The sequence below is a fragment of the Trichosurus vulpecula genome, chromosome 3 (assembly GCF_011100635.1).
Source record: "Trichosurus vulpecula isolate mTriVul1 chromosome 3, mTriVul1.pri, whole genome shotgun sequence".
Taxonomy (NCBI): domain Eukaryota; kingdom Metazoa; phylum Chordata; class Mammalia; order Diprotodontia; family Phalangeridae; genus Trichosurus; species Trichosurus vulpecula.
The window spans coordinates 433,978,954-433,999,158 of NC_050575.1; positions in this window are offsets into that span (position 1 = coordinate 433,978,954).

The window sequence follows — 20,205 nt, forward strand, 5'->3', positions numbered from 1 at the left end:
GAGAAGGGATGGACTGAAGATTCAGGAAGAGACATCCATTTGTTTACAGGCAAAGTCAACGTGTTTGCCTTTCTTTTCGTACTCAGTGTTTAGCACGGTGCTGGGCACACAGGAAGCACACAAGAAGCATTTGTTGACTAACTCGTTGACGGTTGGTTTGTTTTCCTTGACTCTAGTTTATTGCAAGGCAGGACTCCTATAAGGGAGGGGGGTAAGTTAGTGGGTAGAGGTAGAAATTGTAAGAAATAAAAAGTGACAATCAAACATAAAAACAGAGGAAAACTAAAAGAATTTCAGAAGGGCACCAAACCGACCAGTTTTATTGCTACTATTTCATATTACAAACCGTGTAACAGTTTCACGGTCTCTTTTTTGGGCTCTCTCGCCATTGTAATGTATGTGTCTGCTGATGATTCTTCAGTTCATAATTCTCAAAAAAGAAAAAATTAAAAACATCAAACCAAAGACAGCTGCTCTTAAATCTGAAGCCTCAAATACTTCCCACCTACACACACATTGTAAAGATGAGTAGACAGAGTCTCAGAGAGGTTTAATAAAACTGATATGAAATGGGAAGACCTTATCAATTAATCAGTAAACATTTATTAAGCACCTACTATGTGCCAGGCATTATGCTAAGCAACAGGGATACAAAAAGAGGCAAAAGATAGTCCCTGCCCTCAAGGAGCTTACAATCTAATTTTAACTTTTCACAGCACCCCGCAGAGCCTCAGTTTACCCATCCATTCAATGGGATAACAATCTTTACGTAGTCAAGCTTGCAAGGCTGTTTGGAGGAGAGTGCCTTGTGAATCTTTAAGCACTGGAGGAATATGAATTGTTATTTTTATCATTAGTAGCATAATGCGGCCATCAGGGCTCCCATGGAACACGTGCGGATCAGCTTCCCAACAACCACATGTGCTAGCTTGCCTAGCATTCGAGTATATTGGAGATGACAAGCCTCTGGCTGCTTCTGGCCATGTGTGACTCCATACCAAAGGGCTTATGTTCTGAGATGTCAAAGCAACTGGCCCCCCAACACATAGCTGATGGCTCTAGTTTACCCTCTGGCTCTCTCTTGCCATCAAACGTGTGGGAAGAACTCCTTTGAGCTGCTTCTTATGGGGGATGGGAAAAGGGATGTTTTCCCACTAGCCACCACCTCAGCCATCGTTGTCATGAGCACACAGCAACAGTCGTTGTCTTTCGTGCTCAAAGAGGACCAAAATGACACCACTACATCAGGGTCAAGGTACAGTGTGTCTGACTGTGGCTGATCAGACCAACACCAGCTCAAGATTTTCTACCACTGGTCAGGCAGAAATAGTCCACGTGAACATTTGGGGTGGATGCTCTTAATCTGTGCATCTTGAGTTTCTTTTGAACTACTTCAATTCTGCTTCACTCATAAAGCACAGGCCCTTCTTTGATGTGGGCACACCATGTTGGGCAGTCCTGTGCCAGTGTCTCCCATGTCACACAATCAATTCCAAAGTTCTTGAGAGAGACCTTCAGAGTGTCTTTGTATGGCTTCTTCTGACCACCACATGAGCACTTGCCCTGCGTGAGTCCTCCATAAAATAGCCTTTTAGGTGAGTGTACATTTAGCATTCAAACAACATGTCCAGCCCATTGGGGTTGTGCTCTCTGCAGGAGAGTTTGAATGCTTGGCACTTCAGCTTGAGTGTCTGGTACCTTATCCTGCCAGGTGATCTTCAGAATCTTCCTAAGACAAGTCAGATAGAAGCAATTCTGATTCCTGGCATGGCGCTGGTAGACTGTCCAGGTTTCGTGGGCATATATTCCAACATTTATGACTCAACTTTCAGGCAATTGATAACAGTAGTTATAGGTTATAAGCTACTGTCTAGTTAAGTCTTGTCAACCTAAGTCTTTTTTATCTTCTAATGTTGCATGTGTATGTAGGAAATAAATTCCTGTCCAATACGGGATTCATATTGTACATTAAGTACTTTTTGACTCCCTCATTTTGAGGAAGACTGTAGACTTGAGCCAATTGTCCTTGGAGTTTATCAAGCTGAAGGGGATGAGAAAAAGGGAGTAACCCAGCTCATTAATGTCCCTTGGACCTGAACCTAATCTGGATGAGAGGTGGGAGTTCAAAGCAGAGAGGGGCTCATGATACAGAAGAGAGAGACAGGAGGGGGTATCCCACTTCCTTGGGCCTTGCGGTGGTTCTTAATGTTAGGCCACATGAGATAAAGATTGGACTTGGGATTTCACTGGCATAGGGAACACCCAGGTAAGGAAATCCCCTCTACCAATGGAGGCCAAGACTCTCCTTCAATTGATAGTCTGACACTGTAGCCCCTAGAGTTCTGAGGGGTTAAGTGATGTTCCCAACATGATACAGCCAACACGAATTAGAGGGGGTGTTTATTGTAGCTCCTCCTGGCTCTCAGGCCAGGTCCTATCCATCATGTTACAGCTGCTCTTCTTCTGGCATTAAATCTGACTCAGGTTATGTTCACTGAGAAGGTCCCATGGGCCCAGAATTGATCTAGGCACCACCATATGGAAGACCAGACAAAGAAAAGGCAGAGTCCTCACCTTTGAAAAAGGTGAACACCTAGATAAGATTCATCCATGAAGTGGGTACAGGTTGTTTTCCCATTCTGGGCCTTAGCCTGATTGTCTGTGTGAAATGAGGGCCAGAGATCCTCTAAGAAGGTCTCAACAGTCTATAGCCTAAGGTTGAACTCTGTCTTCTCAGGGCCATCCCAGCACTAACCTACTATGTTTGAACGGGCTTTCTGGCTCTGTCATCTCATGCCCCAAGGACTGTCCCCAAACTAACACTCTCCATTCTGAGTGTTCTGAGGTCCCTTCAGCCTCTCCCATTCTCTAGTACATCAAGACACACCATGTAGGGGTGTATAACTAAGTGCTAGGCATTATGGCGGCCCTGAGAAATCCCTGGCTCTGGAGATAGGAGCAGTTATGAAGGGAAATTAATTCATTCACCAGAAACTATTGATTCTGCTCTCAGCTCAGAGGCCTCACCTGCAGTCTCTACATAAAAGGAATTGTGTATGACAAGGCAAATTTTCCCAGGGGACTTTATTAACTGAGCAAACTTCTCTGGGTCTTTTTAAAAAATGCTATTTTGAGTCTAAATTCTAAGAGCAAGATTTTAAATTAAATTTAAATTTAAAATTTAAATGTAAAATTTAAGTTAAAAATAATTCTTTTATGACCAGTTTTCTCAACTACTCTTTAAAGAAAATAAGTAATAGTGCTTTTAAACAAAATTTTTCAATCATAGAAAACTATTTCTTTGCAAAAATCCTAGAACTTTTATTGACTGCTTGAGTGAACTTGGATAAGTCACTGCTTCCTCTCTCAGCCTCAGTTTCCTCACAAAATAAGATTAGACTAGGAGTCCTCTAAAATCCCTTTTGACTAAATCCCATGCAGGGTATGTTGCAGGAGTTTAGGGCAGCATGGCATTGGTGTGGTCTGGAAAGAACCAAGGGAAATGTACCTAAAGGAAGCAGGATCTCAGCTGATCCTTCAGAGATGGCTAGGGCTTGAATAACTAGGACCAATCTAGTAGCCCATTGTGGGTGATGGAGTGGAGTGGAGTTGTGCTGAGAGAGGGTCCTGGGCCCCTCCTTAGTGATGTCTGCCCGTGATGACCTTTCCCTAGAATCTCCAGCTGAGATTCCCGAAGGATTAATCAGCCTAGCTGAAATTGAATTAGGAGGTTCTGACAAGCCCCTTGGGATGCTGGGACAGAGCCAGATGTGACAATTCCCAAATTCAGGGACCAAGGGGACTGAACTGACCTTGGGAATGAGAACATCACCAGGGAATGGGGGTGGGGGGATTGGGCATCTGGAAAACATCTGGTGAGCAGGGAAAAGCATTTCAAGCTTTAGAGGAAGAGGTGTGAAGGAGATCTGGGAAGAGGGAAGAGAGAAGAAGGAAGCAGGGCTGGTTCCCAGTGATACCTTTGAGATGCTTTTGGGGTGCAACTCCTTTCTTCGGATGGAGAAACTGAGGTTTGTGTGCCATGGACAGTTCCAAAAAGCAGCAGTTGTGAGAGGGGGATGAGCGGGATGAGTGAGCAGAGATTCTAAGAAGTTTGGAAAACAAAGACCCTCTCCAGCTCCAATCCAACAAGTGGACCCTTATGAAGTGTTTACCACATGCAAGGCTCTGAACATACAAATACAAAACTAAATGGGTCCCTGCCTTCAATGAGCTTATACTCTACTGAGAAGATGGGTCATATAAATAGACATGTATTCACAGGACAACCTTCCATCTATTCTGAATCTACCATGTAGGCGCTGAGTTATTTATATATTGTGTCCCTCATTGCGATGGAAGCTCCCTGAAGGCAGTGCTCATCACAGCACCTGGCATATAGTGACCAAATAACAAATGTTTGTTGACTGACTGACCAATGGCAAACAGCTCATTGGCCAACGTACAATCCAGATCTGTCACCACTCCCTACTTCCTTTTTTAGCCAAGAAAAATTCTTTCTAGCCCAGCACATGCATGCTATGTATGCCCACTCTTCTCTGGTGTTTCCTTTGAAGGCAGCAAGCTGAGCACTGTGCCTGGAATTAGGAAGACTTGAGTTCAAATCGAAACTCTGGCACTTACAAGCTTGGTGGTGGCAGGGAAGTAGTCTCTCTAAGGTTCATTCCTAACATATATAATGGGGATATTGGGGGGAGTGTGGCACAATGGACTGAGCCCTGGCTCTAAACCAGAAACCCAGGTTCAAATCCCACCTCTGATATTTACAATGTATGTGACCTTGGGCAGCTCTCTTCCCTGGGCTTCATTTTCCTCATCTGTGAAAATGAGGGGGTCACGCTCAATGACCTCTAGGGTCCCGTCTAGACCTAAGTCCGTGATTCTATGATGACTAAATGGCCTCTGATGCTCTGGAGTCTCTCCCAGCTCTAGACGTAAGTATGATATGGTCCCTAATGGGCCACATTCACATCAGGTCTTGCTACCAATCGCCCACCTTTGAAGCATCACCGTTGGGTGAGGAGTCCTGGGCTAGAGGTCACAGGATCTGCCCGAAATGCTATTTAACTTGTTTCGTGGCCTTGTCCAAGTGACTGCTCCTTCCCTGCCTTAATCTTCTCATCTGAAAAATATTTAGTTAAATGGTTGGTTTGATGATTAAATAAGATTTTTTCAAAGCACCATGGAGATGAGATCGGACTTTCTCTTTTCCCTTCAGAGCCTAATGCCAAATAGCCATTGGACTCACCTAGACTCTGCTTGTGGGAGAGAGCTAGAGGACATGGGAATCTACACCACTCCAGAGTCTGGTCTTTCCCTCGAAGGTAACTCAGGCATTTCTTCATGGGGGCCTGTGGGCACAGCCATCTCCATGGTCCAATTCTTTGGAGCCATCTGTCTCTATTCACTTCAAAAACTCGAACTGATTAATTCCCTACTGGCACTGTGCTAACAGATGGGAATACACAGACCAAAATGCAACAGTTCCTGCCCTCAGTGAGTTTATAGTCAATTAGCATAAGGGAACTATGAAGTGCACACCAATAAGTATAACACAGGACAAGTAGTGAAATTTCTTCCATAGAAATTCTAGGAGGAAGAGAATACTTTCAGCCGGCAAAATCAAGGAAGGCTTCATGGAGAAGGTGGCTCCTGAACTGAGCCTTCAAGGAAGATCAATCATTCAATCTATCAACATTTATTCAGTACCTGCTACATGCCAGGTATTGGCACTATAAGGGCAGGGCAAGGAGAGAATGCATTCTCGACAGGGGGAGGGTGGCCTGGAAAAATGCCCAGAGGTGGGAAATGGGATGCCATGTTGCAGGAGCACTGACTAGGCCAATTTGTTTGGAATATAGATTCTGTGAAGGGAAGAAACGTGGAAAAGGTTCCAAGGAGTGGGGAGGGCCTTAACTATGAGGCCAAGTGAAGCATTTGCATTTTGTCCTAGAGACAGTAGGAGACACTGGAGGAAGGAGAACAGGGAGTGATGTGGTCAGACCCATGCCCAGTACAGAGTGGTCCGTTAATAAATGTTTGATGAATGAATAACAAAATGAATGAATACAGAATTTCTTTATTAGTTGCTTAAGTAACCCAGCCATCACCCTATGCCCAGTCCAGAGCTCAGGGTTATGGGAGATAAAAAAATGTTTTCAGCATATGAAGTGGGATTTTCAGAACCCAAGAAAGCCACTCTAAATCTCTCCCTCTCTGCTTCTGTCCCCCTGCTGTCTCATACCTTGGGAGTGATGACTCAAGGACCAGTCACCCTCCAGATTTCCTGAGGGCAAGGGCCGTGTCTCCTCATCACATTAGACAGGACCATGACTAGCAATTTTCTGCCTGGGGTGACACACAAACAGGGCCCAGGGAATGGGTCATGAAATGTGCCCCCAAGTCAACTTTTTAAAGCCAGGACACTGGCTTCCATGGGCAGAGACCCCAGGCATGGTCAGGTGGATGAGAGCTGGGGAGGGATGGACATAGGACCGGTCTGGGGAAGAAGTTGGGGTGGGGGGCCAGGTGGGAGGATGTTGTCCTTTATAATAATTCTTATGAACTCAGCGCTCAGTCCTGTTTCTGCTCTTCTTCAAAAAGGACTTCTACTGGTTTCAGCACCATCCAAATTCAGCACCCGGGGCAAAGTCCCAGGCACTCTGTCCTAGTTCTGGCTCTGAAACAGTTCCCTGAGTGCAGGGACAATGTCTTACCCACCAAAAAGGGTGAGGGGGCCTTCCCCTCCAGTCAGGACTAAGGAGGAACCAGCTGACTAGGAGGAATAATTACCACAAGGAAGCACAGGAAGATGCCCAGCCAGACTGCCAGAGATCCTTCTTTCAAAAGTCCTTTATCCAGCTTATCACTGCAGAGAATCAATCAGTAACAGGGAACATTTATACTTACTGCAGGCCAGCCACCGTGCTAGGCACTTTACAATTAGCATCTCCTTTGGTTCCCCCTTTCACAGGGAAACTGAGGCAGAAAGAAATTAAGTGATTTGCCTAGGGTCACACAGCTAGCAGTGGTCTAAGGCTAGATTTGAACTCAGGTCCTGAGACAGAAGACCTTATTCACTGTGCCGCCTAGCAGCCTCAATCAATCAACAAGCATTTATTGGGCACCACTAGGTGCTAATGTGCCAGGCACTGTACTAAGCACTGGGGATACACGACCACAGTGAAATCAGTCTCTCTCTCTCTTTCTCTCAATACACACACACATATATACATAGGCCTATATACTAAATACATATGCCTGTATATAACATATTGTATATACGCATACACCTGTATATGTGTATATATATGCACACATTTATATGTACATTATATATGTGTATGTGTATCTATACACACACACACACACACACACACACACACACACACACACACATAATCTACTATGTGCCAAGCACTGGAGGCCAGGAACCTAGGAATGCAAAGAGAGGTTAAAAAACCAGTCCCTGCCCTCAGGGAGCTCACCATCCAGTGGGGAAGACATATTCAGGCACATAGAACATAGAGCCAGAGCAGACAGAAGCTAAGCGGGCAGATAGAACAGGACCTGGCCCTAGGACATTAGCACAAGCCAAGTCTTGCCCACGCACAGTTCCCCAGTCTCTGTTTTCCTATCTCTACTTCACGTCTAGACATCACACTCCTCATTCCCCATCTCCTGAAGAACCTGCCCATTTCCTCTGTGGCAATTCACGTCCTTGGGGTTAGGGAAAACTGACTCCAAATCATGCTCCTGATCTTCACTGACTACGCAGCCATGGGCGAGTCACAACTCCTCTGAGCCTCGGTTTCCTCTTCCGTAAAATGAGAATGCCAGTGGTGAGGACCTCCCACGAGGGAATGAGGGAATGCATGAAAAGTGTTGTGTAAACTTTAGAGAACCCACAGGGGTGTGCTGGGGGCAGGTTGAACCAGCTCAGCAAGAGGTCGGACCGTTGGATGCTCCGAGTGAACATTTGCACCTCAAAAATTGGCAAGCGCACCAACCTGGGCTTGAGTTATCACTTTATTGACTGTCTAGACTCAAGAAAGTGATAAAGAAAATGTTGATAATGCAAATTAAGCTCAAACCAGCATTCGTTTATTTCCCAGAGAGTCGGTTATTAGACATTTACCAGCACACTGTTTTGTATAAATGTCACTTATTAAGGAGGGACAACATGGCACAGAGGCACCAGGTGACCTGGGTTCAAATCCTAGACCTATTATATAATGGAGGTATTACCTTGGACAAGTCATGGAAGCTTCATTTTCCTGCTCTATAAAAGGAGGTGGTTGAACTAGATGAGTTCTAGAGTGAATGATCCCAGGACCCCAACCCTGGGCCATGGACCCCCAAAAGTCCTTGATTTCTAGCCCATTGTGGCACACCCTGGAGACCAGGGCCCAGGCTCTCCTTTCTTCTTCTGAGCCTCCTTCTCTCTTTCTCTCTCTCTCTCTCTCTCTCTCTCTCTGTCTTTCTCTGTGTGTCCCTCTGTCTCTGTCTCTCTCCATCTCTCTCTGTCTGTCTCTGTCTCTGTTTCTCTCTCTCTGTCTCTGTGTCACTGTGTCTCTCTAGGTTTCTCTGTGTCTCTCTATCTGTCTCTCCCTGTCTGTCTCCGTCTTTCTCTGTCTCTCTCCCCAGGGATAGGTCTCTTGTATAAGGCACAGGAGGCAAAGAGCTGGAAGTCATCAGTGTGTTGTTTTTGCCAGCAGAGCCCTTGAAGTGGAGACAGGAGGAAAACAAACAGACTCATGTCATTTCCCAGTGGGCAGGGAAGGGGCCCATGATCACAGCCAGAAATGTGGCAGAGGAGGAGAGCTGTGGAAGGGGCTGGGAGAGGAGGGGCAGGCTCTGCCCAGCAGGAAGGGAGGGGCAGGGCTCTGGACATACAGGAGAGCAGGCTGGGGCCCAGGTTTTCAGGGGCAAGAGGCAGAGAGAAGCCCAGTCCTGGATGGAACCTAGAGCATCGTAGCAATAGGGATTGGACCTGGCCCTGTGATTGTATCGGCACAGAGAATGCCCTCCGCTAATGCAGGTCAGCACCCCTACAACACAGTCTTGAAGTTGCCTGAAGCAGTCACTGGATGCCTTGCCCAGGGTCACACAGAGAAAAGGTGTCTGGGGCAGGACACATTTAGAGGGAGAAGGGACCTCAGAGGCTATTTTTACAGATAAGGAAACTGGGGCTCAGAGAGATGGTTCAACAAATATTTCACGAAGCACCTACTCTGGACAGAGGGAGCATCAAGTGTCAGGAAGACCTGGGTTTGAGGACTGTTGCAGACATGTACTGATTGTGCAACCCTGGATAATTCACTCAATGTCTCAGGGCCCCCAGCCCGGAGAGGAGAGGAGAGGAGAGGAGAACAGAGAAGAGAGGAGAGGAAAGGAGAGGAGAAAAGAGGAGAGGGGAGGAGAGGAGAGGGGAAGGGAGGAGAGGGGAAGGGGAGGGGAGGAGAGAAGAGGAGAGTAGAGGAGAGGGACAGAGAGAAGGAGACAGAGACAGACAGAGACAGAGAAAAAGACAGAGACACACACAGACAGACAGAAAGACAAGAGACAAAGGCAGAGAGAAAGAGAACCTATGTCATGCCTGCCTCCCCTGCAGGTCTAGTCCAAATGGTCCTACTCTTACAGCCCCTGGATGGGAGTTTGCTGCTGCCTGTTTTCAGCTAATGTTACCTGCCTGCCCCGTCTCTGTCTTTGTCCCTCCTTCTGTCTTTATTCTGGCAGCTGCAGCTTCCAAGAGCCTGGGCATCACTACTTAGCTGAGGGGAAGGCAAGCTGGGGGAGGTAAGAGAGGCAGTCTCTCGCATTTCTGAAATGTTCCCCCCCCCCGCCCTCCCCCCGCTCTTCCTTGACCACTTCATGTTGGGAGCCAGGAGCCCTGAACTGGCCCTCCAGGGTCTAGAAGGCTGGCCTGAGGGTCCAAAGATTCATCCCCTCCCCATCCTGCCCCCATTAAAGAGAAACCTTCCCTTGACTCCCTTATGCCCATTTCTCCAGATCCTCCTTCCCTGGCAAACTCCTGGAAAGAATTACAGAACTATTTTCAATAGAGCTGGAAGGGATTTTGGAGGCCAACTCCCTGACCCCAAGAGTAGGGCACTTCCCTCTGCTTCCCCAACGCCCACTCAGACCTCAGCCCCCGTAATCTGGCTTCCCGCTCTGACTCAGCTCTCCCCAAGGTCACTGATGACCTCCTAATCTCCAAAGCCAATGGACTTCTTGTCCTCCCTCCTGTTTTTGCTACTGTTGACCACTTCCTGGGATGCTGTTACCTCCCTTGGTCTGGGCAATGTTGCCCTCCTCTGGTGTTCCTCCCATTCCAAACTCCTCTGTCTCCTGCCATGGCTTCTTTTTCATAGCCTCATAGATCTAGGGCTAAAAGAGACTTTTTGAGGGCATCCTGTCTGACCCCTTCCTTTCACCGAAAAGGAAACTGAGTCCCAGGTGTGGAGGAGAAAGAAGCAGGTCTTTCCCCTTATCATTATGTGACTTAGGAGCATTGACTGATAGGCTCAACGGTCTAGGGCTAAAAGAAACTTTTGAGATCACTAAGTCTGACTCTTTTTTACAGAAGATAAACTGAGGCACAAGACAATCAATGACGTAGAGGAGAGGTTGGTAGGCTCAGAGATACTGCTGGAGGAGACCTCGGGAGTTGTCCTGTCCAAACCTTGTCTCTGCTCACTACCTTGGTGATATCATCCACTCCCACTCCTATCCACACCCCCTCCCACCGAAGTTCACTCCCATCAGTATATCTGAGCGCCATTTCTCCCCCAAGTTCCAGGTCCATGTTCCCAGCAGTCTGGCGCATAGACTCCCCCCTGACTGGATGTCCCCCCAAACCTCCCATCCGATGTTTTCTCATTTCCTCCCTCCAAGCGGCCACTTCTGGCTTCCTCCCCCTTTCTCCTAATCAGCTGGATGTAAAACATGACACATCTTTCACTCTAGCTTCTCCCTCATACCCCACATCTAATCAATCATCACTTCTAATGAGTTTACCTTCAAAATGGCTCTCTCGTCTTCTTCCCGCTCCCCGCCTTTTTCCATTCCCACCACCCTATTTGGGGCTTCTGTTTCCTCTCACACGGACGTTTGCAAAAGTTTCCAGTTAATAACTCCTAACTGATCTCTTAGCCTCCTAACTTTGTTCTCCCTCCTTCCCCCAAATCCATCCTCGCACACATCACCAGTTTAATCTTAATGAGTAGTCCTGACAGTTCCAGTGCCACCATCAATCCTACCCCCAACCTGAGCTAGAATTCATACTGCTACATACCCAACGAACCTATGCCTGAAGATCTCTAGGGAGGGGAAATGTGTACCTCTGGAAGCAAGCAGTGGATAACTTGGGTGGTAAGGAAGTTTTTTTCCCAACATCCCTCCTAAATCTCTTTTTAAACTTTCTATTCATTGGCCCTGGTTCTGCCTTCTGGGGCCCCACAAAATAAGTGTAATCCCTTGGCCGTGGCACAACCTTTCAAATACACAAAGTCTTCAATTCAATTTAACAAGAATTTTTTAAACATATTCAGAGAGTAGGAGCTAGTAGGGAGCTGGCCTTGGAGCCCAGAAGTCCTGGGTTTAAGTCCCACAGCAGATAGTAATTAGCTCTGTGACCCTGGCAAACCGGAGGCAAACCACCTCTCAATGCCTCAGATAACGCTCCAAGATTCTAAGTTGAAGATGCTGATCTGATTAGGTAGGGGCACTGTGTTCACTGGGGGTTCCTTGCACCAATTAAATTACAAGTACAAATCAATATATGTGTGCTTAGAATGGTACCTGGTGTGTAGGAGGCCCTTAATCAACGATCAATGATATATGCGCCAGGCACTGCAGTAAGTGTGGGGGATACAGAGAAAAAAAGAAAAACAGCCCTTTCTCCAAGGAATTTCTAATTTCTGTAGGGGAAGCACTAGGCGTGCCAGGTACCTAGCACAAGGTAATTTGAGGAGAAGGTGCTAGCCATGAGGGAGAACAGGAAGGTTTTCTGTAGGAGAGAGCAAACTGAGGAAAGCCCGGCCAGCCCATCCCTGAGCAAAGCCAGGCCCCGGGATGTTGTGGGTAGCCAGGCTGTGCCTGTAACGGCAGATGGACTGAGGGTATTCCAGGCCAGGAAGGGCAGCAGGGCAGTAGTGGATGATGGAACACCACGTTCAGGAAGAACAAGGAGACCGGACTGGCTAGACTCAGTCTCTGAAGGGGAAGGTGGGGGTGGGGCAGCTTGTAACTGAGAAAGCCAGCAGAAGGGAAGAAGGCCTTTCTATGCCTCCTCCTAGGATCCCAAGGATGTGGCAGAGTTCCGCCAAACCCTCCTGAGAGCTTGTTTTGACCACCCAGGCCTGTTTGTCTGCACCAGATTGAAGCTTGGCTGGTTTCTATGGAGGCAATCAGGAGATATGGTGGCTAGAAAGTCAGGAAGACCTGAGTTCAAATTCTGACTAGCTGTGTGACCCTGGGCAAGTCATTTGCCCTTGTCTGCCTCAGTTTTCACATCTGCAAAGTGAGAATAATAACAGAACCTGCCCCCTAGGCTTGTGGTGAGAACCAACTGAAACATAATGTGTATGAAACCTTGAAGTGTCCTATCAACCCCAGCTAGTATTTATTGTTATTATTATTAAGGGCTTTGGCACAGAGGCAAAGAAAGAGATGGGGGACGGGACATCCTGATCTAATCCTTTCTTTAAGTCCAAAATGTAAGACTGGGCTTTGGTAACTGGACCCAAGGAGAGCTGGAACCAGACGCTTGCTGCGACCTCAGGCGCGTGGCTTTGGGTGGGTCGCATAACTTCTAAATCGGCTTCCTCGTCAGCGCAGTGAGGGGCTTGGGTTCCCATTCTAATCTATGCGTCTTTGCTCCAATTGCCTCTGTATTTTTGGAGTGTCATTCTCTGGCTCAAAGACCTCGCATGGCTCCCACTTGAATGAATGACAACCTCATTTGCCTGGCATTGAAGACCTTCCGTGATCTGGCCCCAGCCTGCCATTCCTGCCTCATGGGGAGGGAGTGTGGGACAATGGGAACAGCTCCTGGATATGGAGAACCTGCTCGGTCCCTTGATGCCTACATGACATTGAGCAAGACAACTCACCTTGCAGAAGCACAGAGTGAAAAAGTTGGAAAAGACCCCCACAGCCATCTAATCCAACCCAATACTCACCATAATAGAGTGAATTAAAAAGCATTCATTAAGTGCTTGCTGTATGCAAGAGTATCCTCTAGCTTCTGCTAAAAGGCCTCCAAGAGGGAAGCAGATAACTGGGAAAGAATTGTTACAATTAATGTCTCTGATAAAGGCCTCATTTCTAAAATATAGAGAGAACTGAGTCAAATTTACAAGAACACAAGTCATTCCTCAATTGATAAATGGTCAAAGGATATGAACAGGCAGTTTTCAGAGGAAGAAATTAAAGATATCTATAGGCATATGAAAAAATGCCAAAAATCACTATTGATTAGAGCAGGGGTGTCCAAAATGATGCCCGCAGTGCGATTTATGCTGGCTGCCTACAAGCATAGAATTTACATAAATGCTTTAGCAAAGGAAGCTGACCTACCACAGAGCTCTCACTAAAATGGCAAATCAAAATATATTGTCTATTGTTTCAACAAAAACCTAAGGTTGGACAGCCCTAGATTAGAGAAACGCAAATCAAAACAACTCTGAGGCAGCACATCACGCCTATCAGATTGGCTAATATGACAAAACAGGAAAATGATAAATGTTGGAGAAGATGTGGGAAAATTGGAACACTAATTCATTGTTGGTGGCACTGTGAACTGATCCAACCATTCTGGAGAGCAATTTGAAACTATGCCCAAAGGGCTATAAAATGGTGCACACCCTTTGACTCAGCAATACCACTGCTAGGGCTGTATCCCAAAGAGATCAAAAAATGGGAAAAGGACCCGCATGTACAAAAATATTTATAGCAGGTCTCTTTGTGGTGGCCAAGAACTGGAAATTGAGGGGATGTTCATCAATTGGGGAATGGCTGAACAAGTTGTGGCATTTGAGTGTAATGGAATACTATTGTGCTATAAGAAGTGACGAACAGGCGGACTTCAGAAAAACCTGGAAAGACTTACATGAACTGATGCTGAGTGAAGCGGGCAGAACCAGGAAGACATTGTACACAGTAACAGCCACAGTGCGTGATGACTGATTGTGATAGACTTAGCCCTTCTCAGAAATGCAAGGATCTAAAACAATTCCAATGATGGAAAATGCCATCCACATCCAGAAAAAGAAATATGGAGTCTGAGTACAGATCAAAGCAGACTATTTTCTTTTTTTTTCTTTTGTTTTATCTTTTTCTCTCTCATGGTTACTCCCATACATTCTAATTCTTCTATATAACATGACTAATGTGAAAATATGTTTAACAGGAATTTATATGTAAAGCCTATATTAGATTGCATGACATCTTGGGAAGGGGGAGGGGAGGGATGGAAGTGAATGTTGAAAACTAAAAATAAATAAACTTTTCAAAAAAACCTCCAAGGAAAGGGGACTGTATTAGGAGGGCAGAGTTTATAATTTCAAAGAGGATGATATATATATATATATCTGAAAGGTTCGGAACTTCCAGATATAAGAAACTCTCAAAGTAGGAGGCAGAAGAATCAAAGTGTATATCTAGGCTCCACAGTAACCAACCCATGAACCAGCATCCCCATTTTGATGTATTGATCAAAAGCTTCCAGGCCCAATAAGTCCGCCTCACAAGAGTAACCAGGAGGCCACAGAGAAGCATGATGGCGTAAAGCAAAATCATATGCATGCTTCCCCTCTATGGTAAAAAGATTACCCACTGGCCTCAAGTCCTTGTTCAGCTTCCTCCTGTAGGTCAGCTCTGCTACCGGCAGCTCCTCCTTCAGCTTCCGCTGTGGCTGTAGCTGTAGCAGCCTCTGGCTCCAACGGAAGCTGTTTTTAACCATCCGGCTTCTGTGGGGGTGTAAGGTACGCCTGGGAAAGCACAGGTTCTTTCGATCAGCTTAAGCAAGGGAAGCAAGGTGAAGGGGCCGACAAGCTTACTCCAGTCCAACACACAAACAGCATTCAGTTCAGGGGAAAAAGCCAAACTAGTCAAGGGCACTTGTTGACTAAGTGCTAAGGAGCCCATTTTTGGTTACCAACACAGGGACTCACCACCTCTCCAGATAGCTCCCTTCCACTTTGGAACAGGTGCTGGGAAGCCTCAGTTGATGTTTCTGCCACTTCTACCCATTGTATTTGGTTCTGCCCTCTAGGGCCCGGCAGAACAAACCTAATCCCTCTTTTACATGACAGCCCTTCAGATACGCTAACAAGACTCAATACAGGTCTCCACTCTTGAAAAAGCTCTCCAGCTGGCCCCCTCCACCCCAGCCCCCACCCCAGTCTTCTCATGTCCAGGATGACCATGGCCAGTTCCTTCAGTTTGTCTTCCTATGACATGGACTCAGTCCTGGTTCCCCTCCCCCTGGACACATCCCAGTTTGTCAATATCCTTCTTCCGCTACAATGCCCAGAATTGAACACAAGACTCTGGAGGAGGTCTGACCTCCTGGGACTGAGGACAGTGGGACAGTCAACTCTGTCTTCCCAGAAGTTTTGCCTTCTTTTCAGGCAGCCCAGGCTCACATCCTCTATTTTGGTTGTTACATCACAATAGCTGACTCACTGGGCTTATAGACACGATCACTGTGATTCTGGGATTTTGTGACCTTCCAGGACTCGGCCCCAGCCTGCCTTCACAGGCTGCCACGTATATGCAGGGTGTCGCAAAAGTCTTAGGACAGTTTTAAGCTTTGATAGCTTAAAACATCAATATATCTGTTTATACATAAGGCATCAATATGTTTAAAACAAATAGAGCTATACTTGTGTGTCTTTTAAAACATTTTATTATTATTTTAACATAGATGTATATCTTTCTTTTTAACATTTTATCGATGCATTTTGTTTTTACATCACTTTCATTTCCAATTGATTTCTAGGCAGGTGGCATGGAACAGTGGAAAGATCTCTGTGGGTGGAATCTCAGCATATGGGTTCAGATCCCAGCTCTGCTCCTTACCACCTGTGTAACTTGGAACAGTCACTTCACGTCCCTGGCCTCAGTTTCCCTATCTGTAGAATGGTGAGATTAGATTTATCAGAGGTATCAAACTCCAGGCAAGCAGCCAGCAAAAGTCCTGAGTGAAGCCTGAACCAGATCAAAATGTAATTGGGAAATGTTTAACAAAATAAATAAAAATACAATGTAACATAGATGACACTAATTTGTGGTTTTCTGGGTCAATATGAAGCTACTTGAGTTTGATACTACTGGAGATGGTGCCTGAGGTGCCTTCTCTTTTCCATATCTAGGCCATTATTCACCTCTCTGGATCTATTGTCACATCTGTAAAAGGAAGGATTGGATCAGGTTGCCTTAAAGGTCCCTTGCAGCTTTACATCTGTGATCCCATGATCTCACGCTACTTCCTTTTGTAGTCTAAGTCTCAGGAAAATTGGTCAATTCCCTCTTCCCAGAACATGCCTTGCACTTTCCCACCACCATGCGCATTTCCTGTCCCTTCTTGACCAAGTCCACTTGCCGTTCAAGGCCAACCTTGAGTTGTGCTGTCTCTGCGAAGCCTTCTCTCATTCTCTGAAGCCAGGAGGAAGTTTCCCCTTCACTGATCTCTCACAGCTCAGACACACACTTATGAGACTCTAATCTGTATTTTCTCCATTATGTACATGTCTCAGCATCTTTGTATTTCCTATCATATTTATATACAGGGTCTCCGAAGTCTTAATTCAGTTTTAACCTAAATAGATTAAAATATGCATATATTTGCATATGTATAGAATCTCAATGAAATGTTTAAAAAGAAATAAGTACACACATATATCCTTTAAAACATTTTATTCTTATTTTAATTTATAAGCATATGTTTCTTTTTCATATTTTATTGACAAAATTTGTTTTTACATCATTTTCATTTCCAAATACAACCCTTCTTCCTTCCCTACCAGAGAGCCAAACCTTGTCATAAAGAATCTTAAAAAGAGAAAAAAATCATTGACACATAATAATGTATATATGTGTATATATGCAGCCATATGTATGCATATACATACACTGTATATAACATAAACACATTTGTCCATATGTATACAGCTTCATAGAGATCTCTATAGATTTGTATATATAGATACAGTTCTACAGACAGATATAGAGACCTATATCTCTAGATATATTCCTATATACTATATACATTCCTACTATAGGTACAGATATAAATATAAATGTTATGATGGGTATAGGTGATATAGATATAATAGGTATAAATGATAGACATAGATTTTATATATGCATATATAAATAATATAGATATTATAGACAGATGTGGATATAATCAAGACATATAGATATAATAAACATAGACATAAATTATATAGAAATAGATACAATTGACCTAGATATAAACATAGATATAATAGATAGATATAGATATAAATATAGATCTAATAGATATAGATGTAGATATAATAGACATAGATATAGACATAGACGTAGACAGATTTAAGACTTCGATAAATAATTATATAGATAAATAATGTAGACATAATAGACAAGATTGTGGTTGTTCATCCTTCATTCTTGAAGAATCATCAGAAAGATGATGTCTTGACTTGCAAGTGAATTGGATTTAAGTGAGGCAGAACTGTGCAGAGTCATCTGCCTCACTCTCTCCTCCAGACTCATCAGAGTCCAGTGGCAAGACATAGGTCAAGACAACTGGCGATAGCCCTGGTTGCAGTGGGAGACCTTGGCCTTTTTAAGCTAAGGTCTTTCTCAGGTCTGAGTTTGCCTGCCCATTCAGTAATTAAAGGCTAGGTAAGAATTGAGGCAAAAGATGGCCTAGTTTGCCTTCACGAAAGAATCAGTCTGGGAAGGGAAGATCCTCAGAGTTTCTGGACAGAAGAGAAACTAAGACAAGATATAATGGACATAGATGCAGACATAGACATAGACATGGATTTAACAGACATAGATACAGATGGTAGGGATATAGATATAATAGACAAAGATGTAATAGGTATAGATAATATAAACATATATATAACAGATACAGATATGGGTGATACAGGCAAAGATATAGACATAGATGTTGACATAAATTTTGGTCCCTGTTTTCAAGGGCTCTTGGTCTAATTGGGAGGGAAGACTCACCTTGATGAGATCACTGAGAAGTAGTTCCTGGTCACCACTGAAGCTAGCATGAAGGCCATTAGAGTTTATGAGGTGGTGTATCAGTAGGGCAAGATTCATGACCTCAAGGATGACCATGAACATGGCTGTATGGTTCAGAATCACAAAGTATGAAAAACTATCTAGGTAGAAGACAGAGGAAGTATAATATTTATTTAGACATCAGAAGATCAAATTTGATATAGCAGTAATTATATTCTGAAACCAGTAAGCCCATCTCAATGTAGCGATGAGGAAATTATAACACAGTATTATAGCAAGGAACAAAGTCATCCTGTAATCTTCCCCCCTTCTAGGGCCTTCCCATAAACACTCACTCACAAATCCCAACTGTCTGCTTACCTGAATTATCTCCCCCCTCAGTTCTCTGGTTTCCAAAGCTCTGTGGTTTCCATTCTCTGCTCTGTACTCTCTCTCAGTTCTCTGTTGACTCGGAGTTCCTGCTCCTTCTCTTTGGGCTGAATTCTGACTTCTGTAGCTTTCTGCAGATTCTGAGTTCTATGGCTACCTTCTGGGTATATATACTCTTTTTAGGACTTCACGCCTCTCATGACCTAATTACCAAAAGGGTGTGGGTTGGGGGCTTTGGACCTAGTAAGTAAAGGGTGTAGGCCTGCCTACAAACAAGCCTCTCCTAATCAAGCTTCCCTTAACTGGCTCCACCTGAGAAACTTCCCTTAACTAGCTTCACCTGAGGCCTATTGAATGGGGGGGGGGGGCAGCAGGGAAGATCTTTAATCACATTATCACCACAAGTGGCAAATACAGAGGAACTGGGGGCGTGGATTAATGGAGAGTAGTTCAGAGGGGCATTTCTGGGATTGTTTTTGTTTTCCCAGAACTAAGAACATTGCTTGGCACATGGTTGGGCTTGTTGATTGATTTATTGGTCAGCTGATTAAGCAGCCAACTCCCCAGACTCCCAGGACTTTCTGAAATGATTCCCACCCATTACACAGATGGTTGTACTTCACAGGCTGGAGTCCTGCGGTTTGCCAAGCTAGCGCTGGGTTGGATACTTTCCTCTAGGTCCATCTACCATCTCAAGCCTGGCCTGGTACAAGCTCTCCTGAGGTTCTGCAGCCTGGCTTTGGTCAAGGATGGATTGGCCAGATGGCTGTCATTCCTTCTCTGGCACTGACCTTACCAGCTGTGTTCTTCCTGACTAGGGGGTCTAGGAGAAGATAAAAGCTTTTATTCTTCCTAGTGTAAGACACATTCAGCGTCCAGGCTCTAACAGAGGGAAAGAAGATGCAGAGTCCAACTATAAACAACTCGAAAGAAGACCCTCACTTAGAATGTGTGAGGGCAGCAGTTCTTCACCTTTTGTGTGTCATTAGATTAGGTTAAATAAAGCATTTATTAATGTTTACTCTATGCCAGACTCTGTGCTAATCACCAGGAATAAAAATGCAGGCATAAAGTCCTTACCCTTAAGAAGCTGAAATTGTAATGGAGAAAGACACAACATGAAAGAGAGATGAAAGAAGGGGAGGACGTACGAGGTACCCACAGAGGGCCTGGGATAGTGGAATGGAGAATCAAGAGCTGAGCTGGGTTAGGAGTGAGCATGGCAGACCTGGGCCCATTCTCAAATGGAGGTTCTAGGAAGGAACTCACTAATGGGAGGTATCCTGTTTTTCTTAGGCCACGAGGGGACTTTGACCTGGGCCAAGAACAAGTTCTGGAAGGTCAATGGAGCACAAGTAAAGAACTCCTGGTCTAGAGCAAAGGATCTAGAGTGGAAAAGGGTCTAAGAGGTCATCTGGTCCAACCCCCTCCTTTATAGATATGAAAATTGGAGGTTATGTGACTTGCCCAAGGTCGCACAGATAGAACACAGTTTTTCTAGTTCCTAATTCAGCATCTTTTTTCCACCCTACCTCACTGCTTATACTGTCCAGTCCTTTCCTA